Raw genomic sequence first — 9,583 nt, forward strand, 5'->3', positions numbered from 1 at the left:
GAGGGTGCACCAGAAAAGGCATCAGCCGGCTAAGTCAGCTCCGGTAGAAAGCTTTCCCAGGACCCCCACTTGCAGGTCTCTGTTTATTTGTCATTGGCCACCCCTCCTGGCAAACGAGGCTAGGAAATGCAGAGCACGTAGGTAGCCCCCCAGCGTCCCCAGGGGTAAGTGGTAGGCAACTAGAAAATTCTATTGCTAACTCTCTTAGGAATTACCTGTTTGTTTTTTCCTTCACCCCCCTGCCTGGGCCCCCAGGTCGCGGGAAGACGTACCTTCTCCTGTGAAGAGCTGAGACAAAGAACGTGTTGCTGCCCTTGTCCGCGTGGGATACGGCGGGCGACCGAGCCTGAGGCTGAGTTCCGCCCTCTGCGGGCCCCCCTGTGTCTGGTGAGGAGCGGGGACAGCGGGCCGGGCCGTAGTCATTCACCGGGGATCAGGAGCAGCCCCAGAAGAGGGTCTGTGCTCCTCCCTTTTATTTTTATTATTTTTAAGATTTTATTTATTTATTCATGAGACACACACACACACACACACAGAGAGAGAGAGAGAGAGAGTGAGAGAGAGGCAGAGACACAGGCAGAGGGAGAAGCAGGCTCCATGCAGGGAGCCCGACGTGAGACTCGATCCTGGGTCTCCAAGACCACGTCCTGGGCTGAAGGCGGCGCCAAACCACTAAGCCACCGGGGCTGCCCTGTGCTCCTCCCTTTTAATCTGGGCTGGGGGTTAGATTATTCTGACCCAGAGGGTACGGCGCGACTGATGCTACAGGAGTTTTGGGCCAGGCCGCGGGGAGGAGGCAGCTGCCGGCTCTCTCCTCTCCCACCCCTGCCCCTGGAGATCAGCCGCCGGAGCCGACGCGGAGCGAGCAGGTGCGGCCGCCGCCAGCCACCGAGGCAGAGCGGCCGAGGCTCCGGGAGGCGCCGGCCCCTGCGCGTCAGGCCGCCCCTCGACCTCCAGGTCTTGCAGCCGAAGCCCAGGCCGCGGGACAGACTCGCTGCGCTGCGCCCCGTCTCAGTGTCTGAACCACAGAGGCCACTGTGGTTGCTGTGACAATACTAAGGTATTGTGGTGTGAAGCGGTTGCTGCCTCGAGGTGGCAGTCGATGCTGAGAAGGCTGTGGGGCAGCTGATAGCCTTCTGGATCAAGTTGGAGGAGGGAAAGGCTGCGGCCTCAGGTGCCCCGGGAGTCCTTTCTGGAGGTGGGGGCGCTCGGGACCAGGAGGAGGCGTGGACTTAGACAAGGCTATTTACCTGCCCGGTGCTCCCACCTGTCAGCCGTGGGCAGCGGTCCTCGCACCCAGGGACACACCTAATGGGGCGCCCGCAGGCCCATGTACCCACGGAGGACACGCGGCCAAGAACATAGCTGAAGCTTTCGAGTCGGCCCTGGGGCGATGCTCCTGACATGGGGGCACAGTAAAGGAGACAGAGTGACTTTCTTTTTTTTTTTTTTTTTTTAAATAAATTTTTATTTATTTATGATAGTCACACAGAGAGAGAGAGAGAGAGAGGCAGAGACACAGGCAGAGGGAGAAGCAGGCTCCATGCACCGGGAGCCCGACGTGGGATTCGATCCCGGGTCTCCAGGATCACGCCCCGGGCCAAAGGCAGGCGCCAAACCGCTGCGCCACCCGGGGATCCCCAGAGTGACTTTCTGAAGCCCATTTGGGGCCTGGGGTTTTATGGAGCACTCTGTGTTCTTATTTTCAAGGCATTTTGTGGTCGTCGTTTGTCTTGCTACGGGAGAGGGAAAGATCTTTGAAAATGGGATGTGCAGGAAGACATAAATCTGTGGCGTGCAAAAAAAGGAGAAATAATAGGAAAGATGATATAGACCGACTCATTGCGAGAGTCCTAGCGCTGCAATCTGAAGACTCAATTAACTGCCAAATTTGAGGCTGCATTAACCAGCGAGATTTATCACTGATGCAGAAGTCTCCAAGAGACGTAAGGCTAGGATACGTGGAGAAGGAAATACCTTTTTGCTTTTCGTCAGAGTCTTAGATCTAGGTAGAGAGCCTCTACTTTCTGTTGGCTACTTGGTTTTTGGGGGTCTGCATTTAGAAGACACATCACAGGATTCCAGAGCTGGAAGAGATCCAGTCTGTGCATTTCACAGATGAAGAAACTGAGAGCCCAAAGAGTGTTGGTTGGTGGAGGGGAAAACTAAGGATTTGGAGACAGAAGCAGGCTACTCCTGTCCAAGCTTCAGTTCACACTTCTGTATAATGAGCTTAAGAACACCATCCTCTGTTACCAGATTTTGGTACCTGATTCCTCCCAGAGATTTTGGAGATTTTTGGAATGCTTTCCAAAAAGGGCAATGTGATCACAGGATGCATTAATAAAGATATACCATCCAGAATGATGGAGGTGACTGATTTACTCAACTCTGCACTGGCCAGACTACAGTGGGAGCCTGGAATGCTTGGGCTCTGTGCTCCAAGAGAGGTTTTAGATAAGATAAGTCTAGATCCTGTCTAGATAAGGTCAGTGAGATGGTGCATGTCTTATGAGAAACAGAGCAATGTCAGTTTGGAGGAGACAAAGGCTGAGGGGGAAGAACAGAAGAACCCTACTCAAATCAATGAAGCTTAAGGGATGAGATTTATTCTGTGTGGTCCCAACAACTGGTAAATAAATGGCAGACTTCGATTTCATTCAACCCAGTGCTTGGCTCATATAGGCCTCTTGATCATGTTCACTGATAGGATTACTGTCAAGGGTACCAGGAACAACTGGCTCTCAGTTGTCCAGAGAGTAAAAAGGAGTCAAGGATTGGAAAAGTAGGCCAACCTTGGGGCCAGACAGAAAATAATCTAGGTAGGACCAGCTATAAAATTTGCAGGACCCAGTGAAAAACAAAACATAGGGCCCCTTGCTAAAAATAATTACAAACTTCAAGACAGTGGCAGCAGAGCATTAAACTAAACTTGTGGCATCTTCTAAGCCTGGGGCCCCGTGGGTTGCATGCCGATGAATGGCCCCTGATTTTAGGCTCTATGGGCCATAGCATGTCACAACAATTCAGCTCTGCTGTTGTAGCACAAAAGCAGCCACAGACCAGATGTAAATCAAGGCGCATGATTGTGTGTCGGTAAAACTTGATTTATAAAAATAAGTGGTGACCAGATATTTGCCTACAGGCTGTAGTTTGCCAGCTCTGCTGTAAGGTGCCGAGAGGCTCTGCTAACTCAGCGGCAGGGTGGTGAGAGGCTCTGCTGGTGTAGAGGCTCTGCTAACTCTGCTGCTGGGAGTGAGAAGATCTGTTAACCCTGCTGCAAGGTGCTGAGAGGCTCATGAGAGCCCCGGGCAGGATGGCGCCACACCCGAGTCTGTCCATGTTTGGGCCGCCACGGAGCTGCTCTCTTGCCTTCTCCCACCCAGGGGAAGACTGTCTCTACCTCGAGTCCCACACCTTACTAGGATTCCTTGAATCCTTATCTCCCTTTCCATCAGGGAATGAGAATAACTAAATGCACCGAGGTCACCATGTTCCCTGCTGGGCTTGTTGCCTAAACAGGGGAGACTGGCCCCTGCCGTTGCTCAGGTGGCATCCACTTGGCCTCCTGGTGAGAGAAAAGGGGTGGAACGTGTGCCAGCCTCGAGGCCAACAGCAACAGCACTGTCCAGAAACCACACGGGAGCAGACTCCGGGGAAAAGGGGCAGTGTGTGCCTGTGGATAATAATGGTGTTTGCTGGGTATTTTTGTGGGTTTTTTTGTGTGTGTTGTGTTGTGTGTGTGTGTGTGTGTGTTGTGTGTGTGTGTGTTTTCAGATCCAGAGTAGGCCTTGATCTCTGAGAACAGCAGGAGCTTCTGTGGTCAGCACAGCTTCATTAATTCATAGAGACCTGAAGCGAGGAGGGCTTCTGCAGGCAGCAGGCCGGCGTCTCTGCGTCTCTTTGAGCTGACCCAAACCCCACCGATGTTCTAGAGACTGGGTGCCCTGAAGGTGACGTTTCTGTCTGAAGCACTGTGCTGCGCTCACGAGGGGCTAACGCGAGAGAGAAGTCTCTGTTCCTCACCGTCTCTCTCCTTATCTCCCATAGGATCCCCGTCTCTGCTTCAAAGAGGGATTGGCTCCAAGTTACTCCTGCCTGAGCAGCGGATGTGAACTGCTCGCAGAGTCCTGGTGACTCAGAGGATGTCCCCGCTGCGTGAACCACGCCTTGTTTGAAAACAGGTTGAGTTCAGCTCCTCCGCGTCCATGGGAAGCTTTCCTGGGGCCAGTTTTTTCATTTAACACACTCCGACTTGGTGCTGGTGTTTTTGCTGGGTTCCGCGGATGGGAAACAAAGGCGAATAGTGCATCCCTCCAACACACACTCACTGGCGTGTGGCCTACAGCAGGTGCTGAGGACGGGAGGCCAGTATTGCAAAGACGGAACCGAGGAGGCTCCCACCTGGGAGGGGTTCACTGTCTTGTAGGGGCAGAGGCACCACAGCATCTGCGGTCCCCACCCTGTGTGATGAAGTGATGGGGAGCGGGTGGTGAGCACTGTCCCTGGGTGTGGGGCGCTGGCTTCTCAGGCCAATTGCAGTGAGCTAGAGCAGAGCAGCAGCAGCACTGCTGCAGGGGGTGAGAGGCTCTGCTAACTCTGCTGCAGGGGGTGAGAGGGATTGCTTGTTTTTGCAGAGAAGGAGCTGTAGCCCTCTTCCCCGGGGTTTTGTAAAGGACCACAACTTTTAGGAATAACGTTGTACAGGTTGAACTGTGTGTTCCCCCTAAAAGATGTTGAGGTACTAAGCCCCAGCCTTCTTTAGAAATGGAGTCTCCGTGGGCGATCCAGTTAGGAGGGTAGGCGTTCATCCCATATGACCTGTGTCTTTATAAAGAGGGAAAATGTGGACGCAGAGACAGACGTACAAGGTGGAGGGGGTGGGCGGGGGCTGCCACATGCCAAGGAACTGCCAGCTGCTAGGAGAGCCGCCTGGAATCCATCCCGTGAGCTCACACTGGGAGGCGGCCAGTGTCTGCTATTTAAGCCACTTGGTTTGTGGCGCTTTGTTAGAGGCCTAGGAAACTGACACAGGGTGCAAGGACCCCAACTTTGAACCACATTCCTTGTCTTTTGTCTCTATCGTAAAATCAGGCACAAATTTCCCTCTTATGGTTCTGGAGGTCAGAAGTCCTAAAAGCAGGTGTCAGTTGGTCAGCATTTTTTTTTTTCCCTTTCGGAGGCTTGAGGGGAGAATTTATTTCTTCCCTTTCCTAGCTCCTTGGGGCCATGTACATTCTTTGGTTCGTGGCCTCTGCCTCCATCTTCAAAATGCATCCCTTCAGCCTCTGTACCAAACCACCGGCTCTTGCCTGCCCCCCTGCCCTCCGCGGCCCCCTCCAGCCCCACACTTCTGATCTCCAGGGATCTTTTGCTTCTCGCCTGTCAGCCTGTGAACACCTAGACTCCTCTGGAGCCCACAGCATCGGGCCCTGTGGGAATTCCGGGGCCCCACGTGCCAGGACAGTCTTTCCAGATAGCAGACACTGGCTGAGCAGAACCTCCTGGTCAGCCAAACCACGTCTAACCCTCAGACTCTCCTTCCCTCACTTTCTTTTTACCTGAATGTCATGCTTGCAGATGAAGATGCTTGCAGATGAAGAACAGGTTTGGGATTCCATCGAAGGAAGGTTTCTTGGCAATCGAGTAGGGTAGGCTACTGAGGTAGCCCACCTGCAGAATGCAGAGTTCAGTAGCTCTTAGGAGCTTGGGCTTGTGAATCCAGTTGACCCCAAAAAGGTCTATCAGTCACAAGTTGCATGACCCCCAAGCCTTAGTTTTCTCCTGTGTGAATTAGGAATGGTGATAATCACAGGACGAAATGAGGACAACGCCAGAGTCACAAACTTACATGCCCTCCAGGTGAGCGGATGAAGCAGGCCCCTGAAAGCAGCACAGGGCCTGGGTGGTCGCCCCCCTTGATAAGCCTGGGGGCAAGAAGCATACCCCTTCCTTTTTAGCTGTAGGAAAGCTGGCAGGGCAGACATGAGTGATGACCGAGGGGTGCTCAGCCTCAGCAGGAAGACAGCACGGAGTGGCGGGGACTGTGGACAGTTGGAGACAGTTGGAGATGGCGTGCCCTGGGGCCTCAGGGGGACTGGTGTGCTCAAGTTGGGGTTGGTGCTGAATGGCCCAGGCTTGTGTGAGGAGGGGCTGAGTGGGCCAAGCCTGGGGTCCAGTCCTCATGGGCTGTGAAGAACCCCAATGCCCAGGCTGTACCCCAGACTAATCTTGGCAGTACCTCTGGGTTAGGTTCTGCCGTTGGTAATTTTATTGATTGATTGATTGATTGATTGATTTACAAAATTTTGTTGTTCGCTTGACAGAGAGAGAGAATGAGAGAGAGAGCACAAGCAGGGGGAGCAGGAGAGGGAGAAGAAGCCTCTCTGCTGAGCAGGGAGCCTGATGTGGGACTTCATCCCAGGAGCCTGAGATCATGATCTGAGCTGAAGGCAGATGCTGAACCAGCTGACCCATCCTGGTCTCCTGTCATTGGTAATTTTAAAGCTCTTCCTCTCAGTGAGGCCCACTTTTATTTTATTTTATTTATTCATAGAGACAGAGAGAGGGGCAGAGACACAGGCAGAGGGAGAAGCAGGCTCCATACAGGAAGCCCGACATGGGACTCGATCCCGGGTCTCCAGGATCACACCCCAGGATGCAGGCAGCGCTAAACCGCTGCGCCACTGGGGCTGCCCGAGGCCCACTTTTAGAAGCAGCAGTCCGGGGTGGTGGTGAGGAGATCGGGGCCATGGGGTCCCCTGGTGATCGGGGCCAGAGAGAGAGACCGAGGAAGAGAAGGAATTGGTGGTGGGGCCTGTGGGGTGAGGGCCGTCTGCACCATGACGTGGCCTAAAATGACCATTGTGAATGAGAAGAGCAGCTGACTTACGGAGGACCAAAGGCCGATACTCTCGGGCAGTTGCTTAGCTGTGGTCAGTCTTCTATGGGAAACAGTACAGTCTCCTCTTTCAGAACTCAGGCAAGAAGAGTCACGGGAGGTATGCCTGCAATGAGAAAGGAGACTTTCTTGGCTTGGCAGATGGGGATTAGGAAGACAGCCCTTGGGGGTTGGTTACAAGGTAAATGGCTGGTGGCAGGATTGGAAGTGCAGGTTAGCTGCTGAGGATCCAACATGAAACAAAAGTCCTGACTCCTCAAGTTTGTTAAACTCTTACCTAAAATTTAACCCCAAGTCGAAGGAGACAAAGATACTGGACTTGGGGAAGTATCCCCAAGGATACTTTTGTAGGAAACAGTTGTCAGGAGTTTAATGGAGTTAACAAAAACAATTGTTTTTGTTAGGAAACAAATGGCCAGGAGTTTAATGGAGTTAACAAAAGAAAAAGAAAAAAAAGTCTTTCATCATCTCAAGAAAAACCATTGTGAGACTTTCAGTGGGATCATTAAACCGGAGCCAAAGCCAGAGACGGCCTCTTGTGGTTGCATTTATCTGCTGGGCTTGAGCTGCTGTGAGGTGAATAAAAGCCATTTTTACTGAAATAGAACTTTTGTGGTTTGTGATCCATCTTTATTTTGTTCGGATACACGAGGCCTTTGTTTTGCTCTGCTATGTGAAGATAATCACTGTACTATTTCATTTTAATGTGTGGTAGAACTGGCGGGGAGTCGTAAAGAGAAGATTCCGTTTCAGGTGACATGCATATTCAGGTCCACTGTTTGTGTGCCCTGGTGCAGGAGGCATTAATTTCATCAGGGGAAATGGGAAGCCCTTTGGACAGACCTTAATTTTATCCCCATTTAGTAAAACAGGTGAAGAGTGGTCTGGTTGGTTGGTTCACTGGAGCCAAGGAAGTTGGGGAAGAAGAAAGTAGCTAGAATATGGGAAAGGGACAGTGTGGTGGTGTGATTTTATAATAATCAATATATGTTTGGTCTTTTGTCTTGTTCCTGCTACAGAGCTCCTAAAACTCCTGGAATTTCCTAAGTGATAAAGGTGTCCTTTGTTGTGTTAATGAAGTGATTTTTGGAAAGCCCCAGGTAAGCCAAGGATGAGGCCTGGCTGCGGGAGGGTCAAACTTGTCTTCATAGGATTGGAATTTCCAGGACCCTATCCCCACGCAGAATTTAGTCACCAATGGCCAATGATTTAGTCAATCATGCCTATGTAATGAAGCCTCCATAAAACCCCCAAAGGCTGGGATTTGGAGAGTTCCTGGGCGGGCCAACACAGGCAGTTGCTGGTAGGGGGCTCAGGAGCTCCGTACCCTTCCCCCACACCCTTCCCTACACCCATGCACCATGCATCTCTTCCATCTAGTTGCTTGGGAGTTATATTCTTTTCTAATAAACCAAAAATCTGCTCATGTGCCTCTGAGTTCTACGTTGTTCTAGCAAAGTAATCCAACCCAAGAAGGGGGTCCTGGGAACCTCTGATCTATAGCTGGTTGGTCAGAAGCACCGGTGAAACCTGGATTTGTGATTGGCCTCTGAAATGTGTGTGTGCACGCGCAGGCATGGGTGCAGGCTTGGTGGAGGGGGGTGGACTCATCTAAAGGGGCTGAAAGAGGATAATCTTTTCCTTTAATAAAATCAGGTTACCTGGGGAGTTACTGAGCCTACGTACGGGATGGCCAATGTTGGGATTGTATTGAGTTAACAGTAACGGCTCCTCCAGAGACCGGGGGACTTGTAGAAGACATTGATTCACGGGAAATGAGTAAGAACTGGGAATAAGTTGTTTCATGAATTTAGCTTCTTGGAGAAGAGTGCCTGGCACCTAGTAGGAGCTCTATAGGTATTTGTCGAGCAAATAAATGGAGGGAACTCCACACTGATTCACGTCTGGAAAGAATGTAAGAGCAGAAATGCTAAGCCAGGAACTTCTGTGAACGGAGGATGAGGGAATTTGTGCTTTGCTACATATGTTTGTGTGAGCTCTGCAGGTTTAGGACCTGGTGTCCGTGGGCTTGCTTCCCGTGGGGCGAAGGGAGGATGGTGAAGAGGGGGCCAGTTGCAATCAGGCTAAAGTCTGCTCGGGCAGGAGGAAAGCAGCCGGCAGATAATCAATGCTGTGCTTGCCTTCCGCTGTCTGGAAGCTACTAGGAGTGGCTATTGCTGTGGGCCTGTAATGAGACAAGTCGGAGCTGAGTCAAGAAATCCACGTGGCTTTCGGCTGGATTCCGAGCGCAGTCTTTCCCCTGGTCCGTGGGTCTGCCTTCTGCAGTTTCAGCCACCTGTGGTCCCCCAGGTCCTCAAGCAGAGGCTCCCCCTTCCGAGGCATGGCCAGAGCAGTAGTGCCTAACGCCACGTCATGCACTTCACTTCGCCCCACCATGCAGGCATCTGAACTCCTATCATCACTGTTGTGCCCAAGATTGCGAATCCGAGAAACCACCAAGGAGCCGACGCCGATGCAAATACGTGAGGGTTTGTTTACAAGCTCGAGCTTGGGTCCAAGTGTACTCCACGCAGCAGAGCAGGGACTTGGACCCCGAGACTAAGAAGCACAGCAGTGTTATAGGGGTCCATGGCCAATGAGATGGTAACATACGTAGAAAGTTGCACAGTCATGTCGGTCCACACGCAGGTGGCCAATTGAATCACGATTCACCCTATAGTG

This window comes from Canis aureus, chromosome 19, assembly GCF_053574225.1.
Source record: "Canis aureus isolate CA01 chromosome 19, VMU_Caureus_v.1.0, whole genome shotgun sequence".
Taxonomy (NCBI): domain Eukaryota; kingdom Metazoa; phylum Chordata; class Mammalia; order Carnivora; family Canidae; genus Canis; species Canis aureus.